General features: G+C 49.8%; 1 protein-coding gene across 1 annotated transcript in view; it reads right to left on the reverse strand.

Annotated features, from left to right (window-relative positions):
* Positions 1-5,039: 5,039 nt before the first annotated feature.
* Positions 5,040-20,363, reverse strand: part of LOC308629024 (uncharacterized protein) — a 159,136-nt gene continuing 143,812 nt past the window's right edge. Inside the window, exons 6-7 of the mRNA XM_081256471.1 lie at positions 19,568-19,700; positions 5,040-5,118 (exon numbers count right to left, since the gene is read on the reverse strand). The gene's annotated coding sequence lies outside the window, so the exon portion shown is untranslated. The remainder of the gene's footprint in view (positions 5,119-19,567; positions 19,701-20,363) is intronic.

Raw genomic sequence — 20,363 nt, forward strand, 5'->3', positions numbered from 1 at the left:
CTAATGGCTGCTGTACTGAACAGTGCAGATGAAGAAAGTTCCCGTAACTGCAGAAAGTTCTGGACCGTGCTGCTCTGGGGGTGGGGGGTGGCTGGGCTGCCTCTGCCCTCTCCTCCCTTCATCCTCCAAAGTCAGGGAATCACACCAATGTGCTCCGGGCAGAGCCGTACAAGACCTCTGCAAAAAGCGCCGATGGGGTTACCCTCCTGCCTTGAGCCGAAGGGGTCCTCGCTTGGCCTGCTGTTCCCCATCACAAGACAGGGGCCCGGTGGAAACCCCTCCACCTAGTCCTGGCTGGGTCTGAAGGTGGGCAGATGGGCTGAGAAGCCTCAGAATCTGAAAGCGGCGGGTCCACACTCACAGCTTCGAGGGCCTGAAGCTCGACGTGCATCTGGCAAATGACTGATGAGCCCAGACCATTCTCTGTGTTTTCAGCGTCCCCTTCCTCTTCCTGTCTGCTGGATGTCACTTCCTGCTGCTTCTATATCCTCTCAGATCCTCCCTGCATCCCCAGTGCTGCTTCCTGTCTGCTCACTGAGTCCCTGGGGCGTTACATCACACAGTGATGGGCCTCTGACCACTACCAAGAAGGACTGCATTTTTGTATCACTACAGAAGAGAGAGACAGACAGATAATCCTCCAAGAAACTTCCTCACCCATTTGAGGCCCCCCAAACCTGAGAGAGAGGGCCCCTGTGTCCTCAGCTCACTTGGAACAGGTTGGCTTGTTTTTCTTTTACAGCCTCCCCGGGCCACCCTGTCATCTAGAACCGATCATATTTCTTAAACGCTAATTCAGGAAAAGACATGTCTGACTTCGACACCACAGGAAACTTGTTCAAACAAAGCCGGGGTGAAAACTACTCTTGAGAGAGATGTTCTGTGTGTTACTCATCCATGGCTGTGTAACAGCAAACGGTTCCAAAACGTAGCAGCTGAAACCAATCAACGTGTACCATCTCACAGTGCCTGTGCGTCAGGAATTTGGGGGTGACCCAGTGGGGTGGTCCTGGCTCGGGGTCTCTCGTGAGACGCTGGCAGGGCTGCGGCTTCCAGACGTTCGCCTGAGCCTGTAGGCTTCGCCACGTCAAGACAAAGCAGGACGAAGGTGCTGGGGGAGGGGCGCCAGCCCCACTGTTAACCAGCTCTGTGCCCTCGAACAAGTTACTTGGCCACTGGGCCTCAGTTTCCTCTGCTGTGAAATGGGCTTAGGGCTGTTGGGGGACACTGAGTCACTCCTGTGACCTCAACAAATGCAGAGTGTTCTGTAAAAATAGACTTGGAAATAAGGAAAGCAAGACCCTTAGCCCGAGGGCCAGCTCCGCAGAAGCCCCCAGAAGCTGCTCAGCCAGGCAAGCCTTACAGAGAATAGAAAGAACGCACGATGCCTGTTTTCCTCCCCTGATGGAAGGAAGCTCAAGGGGATTTTTTTTTTTCTGATCTTTACTGTGAAAACCTGGCAGGGCTTCGGGTGGTAAAACTCATGTCAGTGTCAGGGACCCCAGAATGGGCTCCCAGGAGTGTGTGATCTGTCCGCCCAGTCCTGGGTCCCCCCCAACCGTTTCCTGTTCTCCGGCTTCGTGCATCGTGACTCTGCATTCATCCGTCTGTCCCAACAACCTAGGGCGGCGGTTTGCCCTGTGACCTCACTGCTCTGGCAGATCTAAGACGAGTTTTGATTCTTCAGCTCATTTAGCTTTTTTCTTGCGTGGCTGGGAGTGGTGTGTTATGGACCAATGTAAGCTCCGTGCGTGCAGGAATGGAAACAGAGGTCATTCCAAGCAGTAATTCAGCAGCTCTGTCTCTGCTTCTCCACGAAGGTTTTTGTGCTGCTATTTCCACCACAAACAGGCTCAATTCTCTGAGCGCTCAGGGGCCCGCTCTTCTGGAGAGACATCCGATGGGCTGCATAAATCACCTTTGTACCGGGTGAACAGGTCACGCCAGATTTTTAAATCAGCGGCCTGAAGTCAGGCCCTCCGAGTGCCCAGTCAGTGGTGTCATCCCAGTGGAGGGTCCCCACTGCAGACAAAACCAGCCCGACTGATGAGCCACTGGGGTTGTGCCCTCAGCGGGAGCCTTTGCTACAATCCTGAGGATGCAGCTGGGCAGAAATGATGGTCCTTCTAAGGCTTCATGATCCAGAACACATGCAGAAACCCCAGAGGGATAATTTATAGCCCCTTTATAATTTATAGCTCTTGAGCACTGGAAATGCGACTCAGCCAAAGTGAGATGTGCTGTCCATGTAAAACACACTAAACACCGATTTCAAAGACCTAGTTAAAAAAAAAGGCAAAAGGTTATTAATAGTATTATATTATAGTTTGAAACGATAATTTTTTGATATTGGGTTAAATAAAATATACTACCCAGATTAATTTCACCTGTTTCTTTTTACCATTTTAAAGCAGTTACTAGAAAATAAAAAATTACCTCTGTGCCTCACATTTGTGGCTCGTATTATACTTCTATCAGACGGGACTGTTATAGACCAATGTAACTTTTTTGTCCCAATAGATGTTTCTGTCTCAATTATGATGGTGCTCTGAATTTGTGTTTTAGCAGAGCTCGGGCTGATCCTATCAATCTGGTGTCTTTGTATCATGTGTATTCCTTCCTTTTTGGTTATCAGAGCACTCTGGGAGTTTTAATGTCCAAAGGGTCTGTGTTTGTGGCTGGATCAGCTGAGGGAGGTGGAGAGATTTAAAAGCACATCGACCACTTGGTGAGCTTTGCTGTCTCCGCCGCTGGGTGCTTCGGTTTTCTGCCACGGAAACCAACTCTGGCCAACTTCAACAAAAAGGGAATGTGTTGGCATGATGCTAGGTTGATCACAGAACTGGAGAAAGCAGAGATCCAGCTTTCAGAAAGGGCTGGAGTCAGAGCAGCCCTGGGGATTTAGCTGCAAAAACCCCAAGGCTGGTCTCCCAGGATGCCTGTGCTGGGATTAACCAGCTACAAGCTTTCCCCTTTCTTGCATCATTCCGTAGGAGATTGGAATTCCCAGGAGAAAGCAGCTGACGGGTTTAGGGAGGTTCTGTGCCCAGGCCTGGGCCAAAGGAGGGGCAGGCACCAGGCAGGGCTGGCCCTGGAAGGCGTCATGCAGCCCACGCTGTGGGGCTGGCCTGTCCACGAAGCAGTCTGGTTACTGTTAGCAGAAGGGGCGGGGACGCGGAGAAGGCAAACAATAGATGTCCACCTCCTCATTCCAACTGGATTCCGTCAGGGACCCGCCAAGAACTGAGCCAATTCAGCATTTTTTCAAAGACCCTTAAGCTCATCTTTTAAAACTTTTAATTGTGGGAACGTTGAACACATAGACAAAAGAAGACAGAATAATACAACAAACCCCCATGTACCCAAAACCCAGCTCCAGCAGGGATCCGTATACACAGCCTTGTTTCATCTATAAGCCGCCCAAATCCTCTCGTATTCGTTTGAAGCCAATCTCAGGCATTATATCATTTCCTATAATTCAGTGTGTATCCCTAAAAGATAAGAGTTGGTTTTTAAAAAAATCACCACAATATTATAATCCATTAAAGAATCGCAATCCTGCCTTAATAGTATACAATTTTTGGCCACTGTTTAGATTTTCATCTTTTAATAACCTTATTGACGGATAATTTACCTCAATTGAGGTATAATTTACATATCACAAAATTCACGCACTGTAACGTACAGTTTGACAAATTTTTGGAGAATTGTACAGTTGTTCAATCATCACCTCAATCCAGTTTCAGAAGTTCCCTCAGGCCCATTTGCAGTCAATCCTCACTCTGACCTTCAGCCTCAGGCAAACATGGATATGCTTTTTTCTCTATGGTTTTTCCTTTTCTACCAATTTCCCATACACAGAATCACACACTATGTGGTCTTTTGTGTCTGGCTTCTTTCACAAAGCGCAGGTTTTGGGGTTCATCCATGTTGCACGGATCAGCAGTTCATCCCTGTTATTGCTGGCAGTGCTTTATTGTATGAATATACCACCGTTTAAAAAAAGAAATCCGTCCACAAGTTGAGAGACACATGTGTTGTTTCCAGTTTGGGTTTTAGTAAAACTTCTGCTATAAACTTTTATGCACTACTTGTTGACATGTGTTTTCATTTCTCTCCAGTAGATTTATAGGGGTGGAATTGCTGGGTTACACGCCGAATGTATACTTAACTTTTAAAGAAATTACCAGACCGTTTTCCCAAGTGACTGCAGAATTTTATGTTCCCAAAACGAGTGAGGATTCTCTTCATCTCTTTTAGTCCATGTTTTCCCTCCACCTCCTTTTCTCCCCCTTTCGATTTATTTTTAAAAACGGGGTCACTTGTTCATTAAAGTTTCCCAGAGTCTGTTTCCCACTTTTGCTGATTGCATCTCATGGAGTCTAAGTTCATCTGAGCTAAAACAAACCAACAAACAAAAACAAGATTAAGCCGCACGTACAGTCAGTACACAAAGTGCAAACCTTAAAGTCTAAGAGAGTTGGTAGAGATAAATCCCGGTTTTAATTCTGAGCTTCCTAACAGCCCAAAGAAGGAAAGAGGTTTGGTTACAAGACTCACTGTCCATAAGATAAAAACAAACTGATTGCTCTGAGGAAGCCGGCTTTTTCCTGCCAGAGACCAAAGAGAAATTTCCACCATCATTCCCTCTTCCTTATTAGGGACGTGGTAGGAATTCGTGGGGCAGCGCCCTGACTGGTGACCCAGCCAGTGTACGACAATGTTCTTTGTCAGGGGATGTCAATGATTAAAGAAAAAAAAAGCCAGTAGGCTCCTTTGGGATCTGATGAGGTAACATAACAAGTCAGACTCCCAATCCCAGGTCAAAAAGGGCAACTTTTGGACTTCCCTGGTGGCGCAGTGGTTGAGAGTCCGCCTGCTGACGCAGGGGACACGGGTTCGTGCCGCGGTTCGGGAAGATCCCACGTGCCGCGGAGCGGCTGGGCCCGTGAGCCATGGCCGCTGAGCCTGTGCGTCCGGAGCCTGTACTCCGCAACGGGAGAGGCCACAACACTGAGAGGCCCGCGTACCGCAAAAAAAAAAAACAAAGGCAACTTTTAACCACGTAATTCAGGTCCTCATGTGAGTGCTCACCATCCAAGCCCCAGTGCTGTGTTGCTGGGAAGAGAAAGAAACATTGTTATAACATAGAGATAATTCCCAACAAAGTGCCTACTATATTAGCTGCCCTTTCAGGTCTGTACCAAACCTCCCCACAAGGCACAAAAACACACAAACAAAACGAAAACAAACAAAAAACCCGCTGTCAAGTCATCCTTTTTTTTAATTCACGTACAGTTGATTTACAATATTGTGTTAGTTTCAGGTGTACAGCATGATGATTCAATTCTTTTTGATTCTTTTCCATTATAGGTTATTACAAGATATTGAATATAGTTCCCTGTGCGCCAAAGTAGGTCCTATGTTGTTTATCTATTTTATATACAGTAATGCGTACCTGCTAACCCCGAGCTCCTAATTTATTCTCCCCCACCCCGCTTTCCCCTTTGATAACCATATGTTTGTTTTCTATGTCTGTGAGTCTATTTCTGTTTTGTAGATAAGTTCATAAGCAGCCTTTAAATGCAGATCATAAGCACCATCCTCTGTGCCCATTCTCTTACCCTCAAGTGACAAACAGGCAACTGTCTGAGATGTAGGGGGACAATGACCAGCAGATGAGTAAGTGGCACCTTCCTGAGGAGGGTGACTTCCTCGGCCAGCTTCCCATGCGGTGGACCTGCCTCTCCCCCCGAGGCCACATTTGGCCAGCTTATCTCGGAGGCCCAAGAAGAGACCTCCCCAGTAAAGGAGATGTTTGGACCTTGCTTGTTGCAAACCTGGCTTAGATAAACTCACGTCCTTTGCATCCTGTTTTTCTTCTAAGTGTCAGCTGTACATCAGGGTCCATGGTCCACCTCAGCACTTTTCTCTCCCTCCTTTCTCACTGCCCACATCACACCTTGGAGGTCTCCACGGTGACGAAAGGCACTGGACAAGAGCGACTTTTCACCCCAAGAAACTTGAACATGGAGTTCCTGGCTTACTTGAAGCCTCACTGTTTATTCCAAGTCCGGCCTTCTCGGCAGGAGCTAAATAATTTCAATATCTTATATTTTTGTAGCAATTTATAAATGTAAGATGTGAGAGAATGAATTCGAATCCAAGCCCCAGGAGGGCGGGGACCATCTTTTGTTTGCTGTGGCTTCCTAGCACCCATAACAGAGTTCGTGCTCAAACTGTTGTTTGAATGGATGCATGACTATGAACGTACAGCCATTCTATGGGATGTAGGAGGTGTCCCTGTGTTTCTACAAAATTTAAAAATAATTCTTTGAGTGCAGACGTGGTGCAAAATTCAGTTTCTCTCTTGCTGGCATCCTCCCTCTAACCCGGAGGTGTGCAGAGGCCTAGATGTCCTGCAGGAGGGCTCAGGCCTTTAGCCCACACTGGGCTTTGCCGATACGTCCTTTGACCAAGACCAATGCGGTCAAGGACCCCCGCAGCTTTGTGGCCAAAGTCAGACACAGCCATTTTTGGCAAGGTTGGAGGCCTTGTTTGTGGGGTCCAACCTTCCCATGTGCGGCCCTGTTCCCTTCTTGGGGCTCTCCAAGAGAGCAGGGCTTGGGTCCCCGTGGCTCACAGCACCCCGAAATCTGGCACCTTCCTTGATCTTGCTTTGTGACCCCTCCTCTGGGAGGAGCTGGGAGCCACGGCTCCTGGGAACTTTTCTCTCGCCTTCTCCCTCCTCGGAGGCCCTAGTATAATCCCTCATTGAAAACTTAGGCTTCACTTCTGCAACCCAAGCTCACCTAAAACAAGAGGACACAAAGCCCGGCTACTTTCAAAAATAAACACAGAGAGGACAAAAATACAAATTTATATATCAGGAAACACCCCGCCGCAGACATTTTGAGGAGCCTGTCTTCATGTCTTATCATTTTCAAAGTTGCTGTTGTTTTTTTTAAAAAATCTGACTTGCTTGCAGAGGCCAACACAGAGGGAGGTGTCACCAGTTCCATTTTACAGCCTGGAGGCTGAGGTTCCAATAGGACTGGTGAGGTGTCCTCGGCTTGCAGAGGTGGGCCTGCAGCCCAGGGTTCTCAGGGTCTTTCCCACCCTCATGAGGGGATTAGAGACTGCTGTCCTGGTTTTACAGCCAAGAAGATGGCCACGCAGACTTGAGTCTCATCTAAGCTCACAGAAGCTGCTAGGGAAATATTAACCAGGCTCGTCCCAGCAGATCTTCCTCTACCAGACCCCCAGCTCTCCTTTCTGGGTCACAATTTACTTTAGTTGACATTTATTGAGCACATACTGTGTGCCAGGCACTGTGCTGGGCGTCTTGGGTATATTATTTAATTCTCCAAGCAACCCTGTGAAAGGCGTTATTAGCAGCTCCATTCCAACAGGACCGAAAAGTGAAACTAAGATCTAGAGAAGGGAAATGACTTGCCAGAGGGCACGTTGCTGGTGTGACTGGCTGAACTGAGGCTTAGCTCTCAGGCCACCTGATGCTAAAGCCGCCTCCAGCTCTTGGTACTCCCTGCTCTTTGCAAAGGGATGGAAACAATTAATTGGAGGGAAAGTTACTAAAATACTTAAGCAAAAAGCTTTCCCTTTGTACTTTCTACAAAATGCTCTGTAACCCATGCAGATGATAATATGCCTGTGTCCTCAGGTTAATGGAGTTGATGGCATGCGGGTGTGTTGGGTGCATGGACAGGCCCTGGAGTCAGAGCCCCTTAGGGTCCAAATGCAGCTCCAACACTTAGTAAGTGCAGGGCCCTGGGCAAGGCACTTAGTCTCCACAGGTCTCAGTTTCCCCTCTTCGCACGAACCTCCAGACCACAGGAGGGCCGTGTTACTGAGTGTCAGGACGACCCAGATGCAATTGCCACTCAGAACTGGGCAAACGCGGTCCATTGGTATTCCTTTCCCATGGTTCAACCTAAACTTATAATCAAAACTGAAGTTGAGGGTCTTCCCTGGTGGTCCAGTGGTTAAGACTTCGCCTTCCAGGACTTCCTGGGTGGTGCAGTGGTTAAGAATCCGCCTGCCAATGCAGGAGATATGGGTTCGAGCCCTGATCCGGGAAGATCCCACATGCCACGGAGCAACTAAGCCTGTACGCCACAACTACTGAGCTCACGTGACACAACTACTGAAGCCCGCGCGCCTAGAGCCCGTGCTCCACAACAAGAGAAGCCACCGCTCGGGGCTTCCCTGGTGGCGCAGTGGTTGAGAATCTGCCTGCTAGTGCAGGGGACACGGGTTCGAGACCTGGTCTGGGAGATTCCCACATGCCGCGGAGCGACTGGGCCCGTGGGCCACGGCTACTGAGCCTGCGCGTCTGGAGCTTGTGCTCTGCAACGGGAGAGGCCGCGATAGTGAGAGGCCCGCGCACCGCGATGAGGAGTGACCCCCGCTTGCCACAACTGGAGAAAGCCCTCGCACAGAAACGAAGACCCACCACAGCAAAGATAAAGAAATTAATTAATAAACTCCTACCCCCAACATCTTAAAAAAAAAAAAAAAAAAAGAGAAGCCACCGCTATGAGAAGCCCGCACGCTGCAACGAAGACCCAACGCAGTCAAAAATAAATAAATAAATAAAATTTAAAAAAAAAAAGACTTTGCCTTCCAACGCAGGGGGTGCAGGTTCAATCCCTGGTCGGGGAGCTAAGATCCCACATGCCTCGCAGCCAAAAACCAAAACATAAGACAGAAGCAATATTGTAACAAATTCAATAAAGACTTTAAAAAGTGGTCCACATCAAAAAAATCTTAAAAAAAAACCAAAACAAAACGGAAGTTGAAACAAATAGGCCCAGGGGTGGGAGTTGAACTGGAAATCTTCAGAGCTGCGAACAGGGAAGAGGATGAAATAAAGACAGTGAGAGAAAACGAAATTGGGCTTCGGTGACTTATGCGCCGTAGGTAGGAAATGCTCGTTTCTCATTCTGCTCCAGGTATATACACTCCTAGTTTTGAAGTCGGAGAAAAGGAAAAAGCAAATGTAGCTTCCCACATCTATGGGGAAACCTGTATCCAAGAGAAGGAAAGGGAATTCAAGAAGCCCTAGCTTTCAGCCCTGCTCTGGCCGTGTGTAAGAAGAGCAGTTGTACTAAACACACATGGTGCTAGGGTGAGGGAAAGCAGAAGAGACGCAGCCTCCTGTTTCGGGTGGACCTTGCGGATACCTAAGCATCATCTCGTCCATATGCAGTTTAATCTACCCACGCTTCAAGGGAAAGAACCAGTTGGCTAAGAGAGTCTTACGAAGTTTAAGTTAATCGAAAGATTAAAACTTCAGGACATGATGTCGCCTCCCTCTTTTTATGTTTTTTGTTGCCATAAAGAACAGGCAGCAAGCTGTGGAGATTCAAGTGAGTCAGCATACTGACTTACCGGCTTTGAAATTCTCCCTAGCAAGTGTTTTCCTACCAAGCCAAGAGTAGTAAATGCAGGTACCGAAGGATATTTAGAATAAACCTAGGATACGATAATAATTACCGTTTGAGAAAAGCGCCAAATAAATATAAGATTTAAAAAAGAAAAGAAAAGAAATACAGGACCCAAGATTCCTGAACCCCTCTCAAAAGTAAGAACTGAAAACCCCGATTCCCACTCGTATAGAGCCTTATTGGACTGTAAACACAGAAAGGAAAATAGAACTTATGTAAAACTGCCATGTATCATGTGGTGGGAGGGGTCACTGCCCAGCCCATCGGCTATAGGATTTAAGTAGCCCCTTAAGATTTGAAACACTGAAGGATGGGCATGATTCTCCCCTTCGGGCTGCCAGAGAGGAATCACTGTTTGAATGAGGAAAACAGGCAGCATGTCCCAAGGGAGACCACCATCAAAGGACCTGGCTTCTCGTCACAACCCTGATGACAGCCGTGTCTCAGGCAATGCCCGCGGGTAGTTAGTGGTTACAGCCTGGAGTTAAAAGGGCAAAACCACCAGCAGCCTCCCCTGTGGCCATTCTGCTCTTTTCCCTAATTTTTCCTAGGATGGTAATGCGTCCAGTTAAAAAACTACATTTCCCATCCTTCCTTGAAGCCAAGTGAGGCCATAAGACATAACTAGGGTTAATGCATTTGATGAAGTCACAGGGTTTAGGACGACCAACTCATTGCCTATACTTTCTGAATTTTAGCCACGAAAACCCTGCATCCTGGGAGACTCCTCAGCTCTGGACAAACTGGGACGGCCGGTTATCCTAGTTGAAGGCTCTGTGAAAGGCGAGATGCAGGTGGCACGTGCCGGCTCCTGTCTGCCCGTCCCCTCTTGATGCATGGGGTGTGGACTCCATCCTAGAGGTGACGATGAATCGGCAGACATGAAGACAAGAGCCACCAAGCTATGTTAGCAGCAAGAGCTTGACAGGAAGAACCGTTGACTAGGTCCAAAGCTGTTAACAAGGTAACGGAAAGGGTACAAAGAGAACTCTGTCTCCTGGAGGTCGGGACTAAATGAGATGGATAATTTGGTGGTGGTGATGGGGGCACGAGGTGAAGGGCTTGGGATTATGGAAATGCAGGAAGTCAGAGGAGCTGAAACTCCGGTTCCTGAGGGGGGGCTGGCTGCACTGTCGTTTCCATAGGCGTTCGAAAAGCAGCAGACAAGAAGCTGCTGCTACCCAACGGAACTGACGATGCAGCAGTAGAGAGCCTCTGCTAGAACAGAGTCTATGGGAGTACAGGAGCTGGTGCAGACCTAACGCGCAGGAACCCTTCTTTCCTTCCTCTTCCCTGCCTTGCAGGCTTGGTCTAGCACCACCTATTGGCAGATCCTGCCAGGGAGCCGGCTGGCTAAACAGAAGCATGGTGTGCAGGTCTCAGCCGCAACTCCACAGAGCCCCAGGCTAGGACAATGGGTTTGGGGCTGAGAGGCCGTAACTTAATAACTGGCACACCTTCCCTGGTCACATCACCTTCCCTTCCCCCCAGGAGGAAACCATGGCACCAACTTTTAAGTTGTTTTCTTGCTTTTCCTTAGAGTTTTATCACATACCCATGCAACCCTGAATGACGTGGCTTGATTTTCTTGTTTTTAAACATTTAATGATTGGAATCAAACTGCCTATGATCTATCCTGTCTGGCTTTTTACAGTCGAATTGGAGATGCACCCATATTTTGCAGGTGGGGGTAGTTCATTCATCTCCAATGCTTTACCAGATTCCACTGCACGAACGTGCTGCACTTTATTCATTCAACTGTCGATGGACGTTTTTAGCTACGACTCTGAGGACAGTTCCTGTACGTGTTTCCTGAAGCCCATGAGCACACGTTTCTCCAGGTGGTTCTCAAAGTGTGGCCCCCAGGTCAGCTGCATCAGCGTCACCTGGGAGGGAACTTGTTAGGGATGCAGATTCTGGAGTCCTACCCCACACCTACTGACTCATTCTGGGAATGGGGCCCAGAAGCCCTCTGGGGGATTGTGATGCCGGCTAACGTTCGAGAACCACTTTCCTAGGTTACACATCCAGAAGTAGATCTGTGAGTCATCGGATATTTTTCTAGACAATGTCAAACTGTTTTCCAAGGTCACTGTATCAATCTACGCTCCCACCTGTGCTGTCTTAGAGTCCCCATGGCTGTCTGTCTTTGTGACCACTTGGCTGGATTTTGCCAGTCTGGAAGGTAAAGAGATCTCTCACAGTTTTAACAGGCACGTGGATAACTTCCAGTGAGGGTGAACGAACACCTTTCTCAAAAGTTTCTTGGCCCTTTGGATGGCCCATTTTGTGAAGTGCCCATTTTTTCCTATTGGGTTGTCTATTTTTCCTTATCAGTTTGAAGTTCTTTACATATTTGAAGAACTGGTTTTTCTTGGTTATATTTGTTGCAGGTATCTTCTACCGCTCTGAGACTGGCCTTCTCACCTCAGTTTTCTCTTTGTTGCCATTCTTTGATGAACAACTTCTTGATTTTAACTATCACTATTTTTATGATGAATGCTTTTAATGACTTAAGAAATCATTCCCTACCCCCAAATCCTGAAGATGGTCTCGTTTAATGTCTTTTTAAAACTTTGTAGCTTTGCCTTTCACATTTAATTTTTTTTATATAAAGTATTTTTTTTAAAATTTTTATGTATTTTTGGCTGCGTTGGGTCTTCCTTGCTGCGCACAGGCTTTTCTCTGGTTGCGGTGAGTAGGGGCTACTCTTCGTTGCGGTGCACAGGCTTCTCATCGCAGTGGCTTCTCTTGTTGCAGAGCACAGGCTCTAGGCGCACGGGCTTCAGCAGTTGTGGCACGCGGGCTTAGTAGTTGTGGCACGCGGGCTTAGTTGCTCCGCGGCATGTGGGGTCTTCCCAGACCAGGGCTCGAACCCGTGTCCCCTGCATTGGCAGGCGGATTCTTAACCACTGTGTCACCAGGGAAGCCCCACATTTAATTCCTGAATCCATCTGCAATTGATTTTTGCGTACGACGTGAGGTAGGGGTTCCATTTCATTCTTTTTTTCCGTGTGAATACCTAATTTTCTTAGCACCATTGATTGAAAACTACGCCTCTGCAGTGCCACTTTGGTCATCAATTAAGTGTTTATGCACGTGGATCTGTGTCTGCGTGCTCTGTTGTTTCACGGGTGTATCTGCGCGTACTTGAATGGATACCGCGCTGTACAGGATACCCTGTCACCTCCTCTGCTGCCAGTCTCCACAGAAGGATCCATCCTCTCAGAGGAGCTTGATGCCCTCGAGTTGAGTTGTTCCTTTGCGCCAATATCATTACGGCCAGATGAGGTTAACAGCGTTGTCTGTAATTTTGCTTTGGGCTCACATGTTTCCGTGGGTGTTTCATGCCCTCTCCCCACACAGCATCCCTGCCTGTTGACACCCTACCCTTCCTCCAATGCCTCTGCAAGGCCGACACCGCTGATCTTCTGTGGCCAGAAGGGATCCCTTCCTCCTCAGACATACCTGCAGTAGGATGTCTGTGTGAGTTTGCTGAGGCTGCCGTAATAAAGCACCACAAACGGAGCAACTTAAACCACAGAAATATACTACTGCACAGTTCAGGAGGCCAGAGGTCTGAGATCAAGGTGTCGGCAGGGTTGCGCTTCCTCTGCAGGCTGTAGGGAAGGGTCTGTCCCGGCCTCTCTCCCACCTGCTGGCAGTTTCTTGGCTTGTGGCAGCCTAACTCTCATCTTCCCAGGGCATCCTCCTGTGTGCCTCTCTGTCTCCATCTTCCCCTTTATAGAAGGACACCAATCATATTGGATTTGAGGCCCACCCTACTCCGATACAGTTTCATTTTAACTAATTACATCTGCGACCACCCTATTTCCAAAGAAGGTCCCATTTCGAGTTACTAGCTGTAGGGTTTCAACAGGTGAATTTTTCAGGGACACAACTCATAACAACAACTGTATTAACTGATCATCTGAAACTGGGACGCTCTGGAGAGTGAACCAGGACACTCGTGATAATTATCCCAGGATCCCAGGTTAGACCGTGAGTGCTGGGGACGGTCCACAATGCGTGGGTTACCCCACGAAGGGGGAGGCCAGGTGATCCCCGTCATGCAAACCTTTAGCACTGGCACTGGCTCACGTGGGAGGCTTTTACTGCAAATAACAGAAAGCCCAGCTTGACGTGGCTCCAGCACGGAGCAGGTTTATGACCTCACAGACGAGAACTCAGGAGGAAGGGCGGCCCTAGGGTGACTGACTCAGGGACTCAGGGACGCCAGGAAGGACTCAGCTTCTGGCCAGCACTCGGCTCCTTCGTCCTTGATGGACTGACTCTTGTGATTCTGAGGTGGCTGCAGGGGCCTGAGGCCCCTCATCCTCCCAGCCCAGGATCTGGAGACCGTCTCTGCTTCGTGCATCTCTTTTCTAGGAACAAACACTTTTCTCAGGACCTCCCTGCCCCAGCCCACTTCCCCTCACGTCTCATTCGCCGAAAAGACACCACGTGCCTGTGTTTAAACCACTTCCAGGCAAGGGGTTTGTGACCATCATGCTTTTCTTAGCCCAATCATGGGTTTCTCTTAGGAGCTGGGCCCCAGCTCTCCTGAAGCCGATGGAAAGATGGTACAGGACAAGAATCTGGGTTCTCGTGGCAGGAAAAACAGAAGGGTGGGGAGGAGGCTGCTAGGTTGGTAACTACAACGCATTTGCTGCAACCGGAGAGAGAACAGGGTCCCAGAGACCAGCAGTGTCTCAGGGACAGGTAGAGGAGGTTTTCATGGCTGGGCGTGGCAGCAGAAAGCTAGAAAGCACGGATGTTTAAGGCGTTATTCTTTTTTTTTCTTTTTTTTTTTTTTTTTGCGGTACACGGGCCTCTCACTGTTGTGGCCTCTCCCATTGCGGAGCACAGGCTCCGGACGCGCAGCCTCAGTGGCCATGGCTCACAGGCCCAGCCGCTCCATGGCATGTGGGATCTTCCCGGACTGGGGCACGAACCCATGTCCCCTGCATCAGCAGGCGGACTCTCAACCACTGCGCCACCAGGGATGCCCTAAGGCGTTATTCTTTCTAGTACATTTATTAAAGGTAATGTTTGGGGAAGTTGGTAGCAGTACCCACGTCTCCTATGGTGGAAAGTGGGATAATTGAGGTCAGATCGTTTCGTTTATTGCCCTGGTCTGAAATCATTTCACACCGATTTGCTCTGCAATTCAGCGCCACCACAGAGTACCAATGAGGAAAAGGCAATCAGTAACAATGATTGTTACCAAGCAACAAGCAGCCATAGCAAGAATTAAATAAAAGGAACGTAAATGGACCGGTCAACTCAATCACCAGAAAAAGGTAGCATATGGGAGAAAAAGAATAGGAAAAAGTTTTCCCAGTTTCTGTTAAATTTCATTGAGAAAAACTACATGCCACGATGCAACACACGGTCGCTGCAGAAAATTAGGAAAATATGTATCAGAAAGAAACTAATCACAGGCATGACTTCACCACTCACAGCTTTTAAGAGTTGGGTGCATTTTCTTCAGAACACACACATGCTCAGTTTCCTATCTTGCTTTTTCCACTTCACTTTATACAGTGTTTCCCCATGTTATTAAAAATCCCTAGTGGACATCATGTTAAGTAACCGCATAGCACAGGCATTGATCAATTACTCTTAGCAAAACACTATAAATTGGTGCTTTGGAAGGTCCGCACAGGGGAAAGGAGGTGAATTGAGAACCTAAGCGCCCGCCCTTCCTCACTGTTCTCCTGTGCTGAGTTCTGCCGTTAGGTCAAAGGTGTGGCATCTTGCTAATCTCCAGTTTGGGAAAAATAAAAACCTGTGCTGGGGATGGGGTGGGAGGGAGGTCTCTGAATTTTTTGGTGGCATCCCATGCATTGCTTTGTGCTGCAAACCATAAAGCCAGTACACAAAACTTTCCAATTATTAGTGGCATTTTTTTTTTTTTAAGGTCAGCCATCAAGGGCCTCAGCACTTCCTGGAATCACAGTGAGTGGGCCTTCAGCTGTACCTTAAATTTCCTACCTTCACTGGTGTGATGGCTCCTTCAGAAGCTCTGTAGAGCTATTATTATAATCATCTCTCCTGTTAGCGGGTCATTTTATTTAATTAAAAAAAAACAAACCCTCACAATAGCGAAGCTCCGGAAGTACTTTTTAACTGCCATGCTAGCAATTTCCCCCGCTATGTGATTACAGTGCGTGCCAGGCAAGACCATCCACATTCCAGTCATTTAACTCCGTTAACCTCTGAGGAATGAGCAGGTATCACCGATCGCAAATCAAGTCGCAGAATCTGCCTCTCAGGTTTTTCTTTCTGAGAAGAGCACTGCTAACCCTCTAGGGTTGGGGCAGTGCATTGGTGGTGTCCTGTGAGACTGTGCTCCCCTGGTCTCCTGGGCCGCATCACGTGAGAAGCAGCCTCCCCCCCGCCCCAAAGTGTGTTCTCATAAATTATTCAAGAGGCCAAGTTCAGGGGAAGGAGCACGGACGGCCTCTGGAGCAAGACAGACCTGGGTTTAAATCCTAGGTTTACGCTAAGTGGCCTGTTCTCGTGACTAGACCAGGGCAGCTGCTTGTCCCCTGGGAGCCCTGGTGTTCTCACCTGTAAAACAGGAAAATAATATCCGCTCCACGGAACCCAGAACTCAGCAAGGGCTCAGGACTGGACGAAAATGGCTAGTGGGAGGCTTCTGTGCTCAGAGCCCAAGGTCGTGTTCAAGGTGAGACTGGCATGCATAGGGAGGCCGTATCCCGGGCAGGCCAAAATCTGCACCGTGAATCGCACCCCTGCCTTGAGAGGCCAAGGATGATGCTTTTTCAATAAACTGCGGTCTCTTTATTCATCTGATTTCCCAAGCTCATGCTCTGCGCTGCTTTTGGATGGACTTCTGCCCTCAAATCTAAATGGATGACATGCCGATGCTCTGTGAGCCACCTTTTTTTCTTTCCTTTTTTTCCTTCAAATTGAATTTTAACGAAGAGAACTTGCCTGCACTCAGAGGCATAAACGTCTAGGACTGTTGCCCCTGCTGCCTGATAGGGGCCCAGCACCTGGATAAAAAGGCGATTTCTCTCTGTAACAGGACAATTCAGACACAGACACAGGACCAGAGATAACATGCCCCCTGGTCCCTGGGGGGATGAGGGCTTGCTGGGGAAATGACTGCCTGGTGTTCTGGCCTGGGCCTTCTGTTTAAAAAGAGAAGCCAGGGCTTCCCTGGTGGCGCAGTGGTTGAGAGTCCGCCTGCCGATGCAGGGGACACGGGTTCGTGCCCCGGTCCGGGAGGATCCCACATGCCGCGGAGCGGCTGGGCCCGTGAGCCATGGCCGCTGGGCCTGCGCATCCGGAGCCTGTGCTCCGCAGTGGGAGAGGCCGCAACAGGGAGAGGCCCGCGTACCGCAAAAAAAATAAAAAAAAAGAGAAGCCAAACTTCCTATTTACACATGAACGAATAATGCAGTATCAGTTATTGGTTAAGGCAAGACAACAACACGGGAAAAAAATAGACAAAGGGGTTGAGGTTCAAGGTTACGTCAGAGAAAGAAAGCAGATGGGATTTTGTTTCATCTCTGCCATCCTCCTAGTATGTGTCTACTTTTAAGAAATACCATTTAATTGGGTCTTGTTGGTTTCTAAAATAAAACAAGGCAGGGGCTGCGTGCAGGTGATACCCCTCACTGGCCATCCCTAAACAGCCTTTTGGGGGCACAGGTGCAACCGGCTGAGGTCCAGACCCCTCCCCAGGCAGCTCCTGTTCGTGTGTGTGTGGGTCCGGGAGGCCCCGGCAGGCGTCTTGTTAGTGTTACGCTGGTGAGAGGCGCTGGGGACTCTCTCTGCTCAGCTCTTTCTCTCTCTCTACAAAGCTCCTCCTGCTTAGAAAAAGGTTTTGTTCAACTCCTTTTTTGGCCTCGGAGGCACCAAAGGGACTGATTAAGAGGGAACCAGCTCGGGGTTTCGAGAGGCCACGGCTAGAGCTCCAGGGCCTCGGGGCCTTTGTTCGCTGGGCTGCGGCAGCCCAGGGGTGCGGCCTTGCGCTTCAGGTGGGCCCAGGGGGCGGTGGCTGGGCCTCGCCAAGTGCTAGGGCCCGCTGGGGCCTGGAGACCGGGTTTCTCTTGTGAAATCCAGCAGACAGGAGGCAGGGCTGGAGACGGACAAGCCGATTCCCGGGGGCAGGGTGCAAGGAGGGCTCCTCAGTGGAGGCGGCATGGCGGTCTGGCCTCCAGACCTGGGGACAGGGAGGCGGCACTGGGCCCAGCTCGGCTAAGCTGTGGGCAGGCTGAACGGGGCTCCTAGTGACCACACAAAAGCAAGGCAGGCTTGGGACGCAAGCGGAAGGTGACCAGGCACAGGACGGGGAGTGAGGGGGCGGGTTAAACAGAAAGGAAAGCAGCCTGGCCTGCCCAGGCCTGGAAACCATTGTCCCTGCCCGGGGCACGTGGCTGGATGCTTCCTGGGGCTGCATTTATCCCCGTGGTGGAGCAAGGGGATTAGAAGGTTCTCCTGTGGAGGTTTCCCTTCCTCAGGCCCCAGGCCCCTTTGCTTCATTCATTTGACAACTGCCAGGCCCTCGTTAGGATGGGAGCATCCTTGCAAACTCAAGCCAGGCGCCTGGCAGCGTCTGTGGAGACTGAGTCCGGCCCTGACCACGTTCGCAGGCGCAACGCAGAGGGGAAACGATGACATAGCTGACGGCGACCTCCCTGTAGCATGGAAGTATTTCACGGCATGTTTTCAGAGGAGATAGAGCATGGTTGATGCGGGGAGTGTCTTAGTCAGCTTGGCTGCTGTAACAAAGACACCACGGACTGGGTGGCTTAAACAACAGACATTTATTTCTGACAGTTTGGAGGCTGGGAAGCTCAAGACCAAGGTGTCAGCTGATCAGGTGTCTGGTGAAGCCTGCCTTCTCTCGGTGTCCTCACGTTGAGGGGGGGGAATGAGAAAAATCGCTCTTGTGTCATTTCTTTTTTTTCTTTTTTTGCGGTACGTGGGCCTCTCACTGTTGTGGCCTCTCCCGTTGCGGAGCACAGGCTCCGGACACGCAGGCTCAGCGGCCATGGCTCACGGGCCCAGCCGCTCCGCGGCATGTGGGATCTTCCCGGATCGGGGCACGAACCCGTGTCCCCTGCATCGGCAGGTGGACTCTCAACCACTGCGCCACCAGGGAAGCCCCTTGTGTCTTTTCTTATAAGGGCACCAACCCCATCCACGAGGACTCCACCCTCATGACCTGGTTACCTCCCAAAGGCCCCATCACACTGGGGATTAGTGTTTCAACAAATGAATGGTGGGGGGGTGGATAAACATTCAGTCCACAGCAGGGAGTAAGGCTACCTGGGTGTGAGCCCTGGCCCTGCTCCTTATAAGTCATGTGGCCGCGTGCAAGAGGCATGGCCTCTATTTCAGCATCCTCAGCTGTAAAGTGGGGGTTTGTTGTGGCTGAACTGCATTTCCTCCAAATCCATATGTTGATGGCCTGAGCCCCAGTGCCTCAGAGCGTGACCTTATTATCTGCAGACTGGCTTTACAGAGGTAAGGCAAAGTGAGGGCACAACGTGGACCCTAATCCCATGGGACTGGTGCCCTTATAAGAAGAGGAGGTCAGGACACAGACACGCCCAGAGGGACGACCATGTAGAGGCACAGGGAGAAGACGGCCGTCCCCCAGCCAAGGAGACAGACCTCGGAGGAAACCAATATTGATCTCAAACTTGCAGCCTCCAGAATTGTGAGAAAATAAGTGTCTGTTGTCTAAGCCGTCCCATCTGTGGCATTTATTATAGCCGCCTGAACCAAGATAAGGTGATAACAGTACCTGCCTCCCCCCAAGGCCGTTCTGAGCATGAAGTGACGGAACACCTGGGGAGCAGCTGCAGGCGGCATGTCCATGCCACCAAGGGCTTCAGCCCTGAAAACATGCCACCCCTGTGCCACGCCCGCCCATGTGTAGGCGGAGCTGCAGACACAGTATCCAATGGCCACTGTCCCTCGTCCCCATCCCCGTGTATGGACCTGGTTAATGGCTTTACATGGCGAACGAATCAGGATGCAGGTTCGGCCCATCAGGCACCAGAAAACCCAACTCAGAATGGCCTAAACAATGCCGAAGCGTGTCAGTCACATACCTGGGATCTGGGTGCAGATGGAATTTCGGTGTGGCTTGACCCAGGGCTCCAGCTTCCTCGGTTGATGATGACGCCAGAAGCCCAATGGTTGCAGCGTCCCAGGCTGCGCACGGCTCGTCCTCTGTCATCGCCCCTGGAAGGGAAAGGCCATTTCTTCTCACGGCTGCCTTGTAGAAGATGGGAACCCTTCTCTGGAAACTCCTACCAGATGCCTGTTTCAATTGGACGCCTGATCTTTCCTGAATGGCTCAGGGAATGGCAGACAGTGACTCAGAATCATTTGCTGGCGGGTCACCCTGTGTGGTGTAGAGTCACCCGGACCCACCCCAGAGCTGGGGTCAGCATCTCTTGCCCCTTGATGGCTCTGTAATGGGTGAGGGCTACAGGAATGCTGGCCACTTAACGATGTGGTCCACTGAAAGGGGCCATCTCACCGCACCCTGATGCTGTCCCACAAGGCAGGGACCCCTGTCATCTCCAATTTAAAGGTGAGGAAACAGAGGCTCGTGGACACAGGTAGGCAGGAGGTAAAAACTCAGGCACTGGAATCCAGCTCTCAACCTCATACCCACTTTGCAGTGTAGACAGGCCACAGAGTCAGGACAGTGAGATCACAGGGGCAAACAAACCCACTAAAACCCACTGCCAACTTTCCTCAGAGTCAGACTACCCGAGAACATTCTGGTGCAGTTATTTCCTGCTATTTTTATTGTACTTACATTTCCTCCCCAACCTTTACAGATTGAGAAATGTAACTCACATACAAAAAAGACGCATACGTGCAGTGCTGCAAAAC

This window comes from Mesoplodon bidens (genome assembly GCF_964165515.1).
Source record: "Mesoplodon bidens genome assembly, chromosome: 15".
In the NCBI taxonomy this organism is placed as follows: Eukaryota; Metazoa; Chordata; class Mammalia; order Artiodactyla; family Ziphiidae; genus Mesoplodon; species Mesoplodon bidens.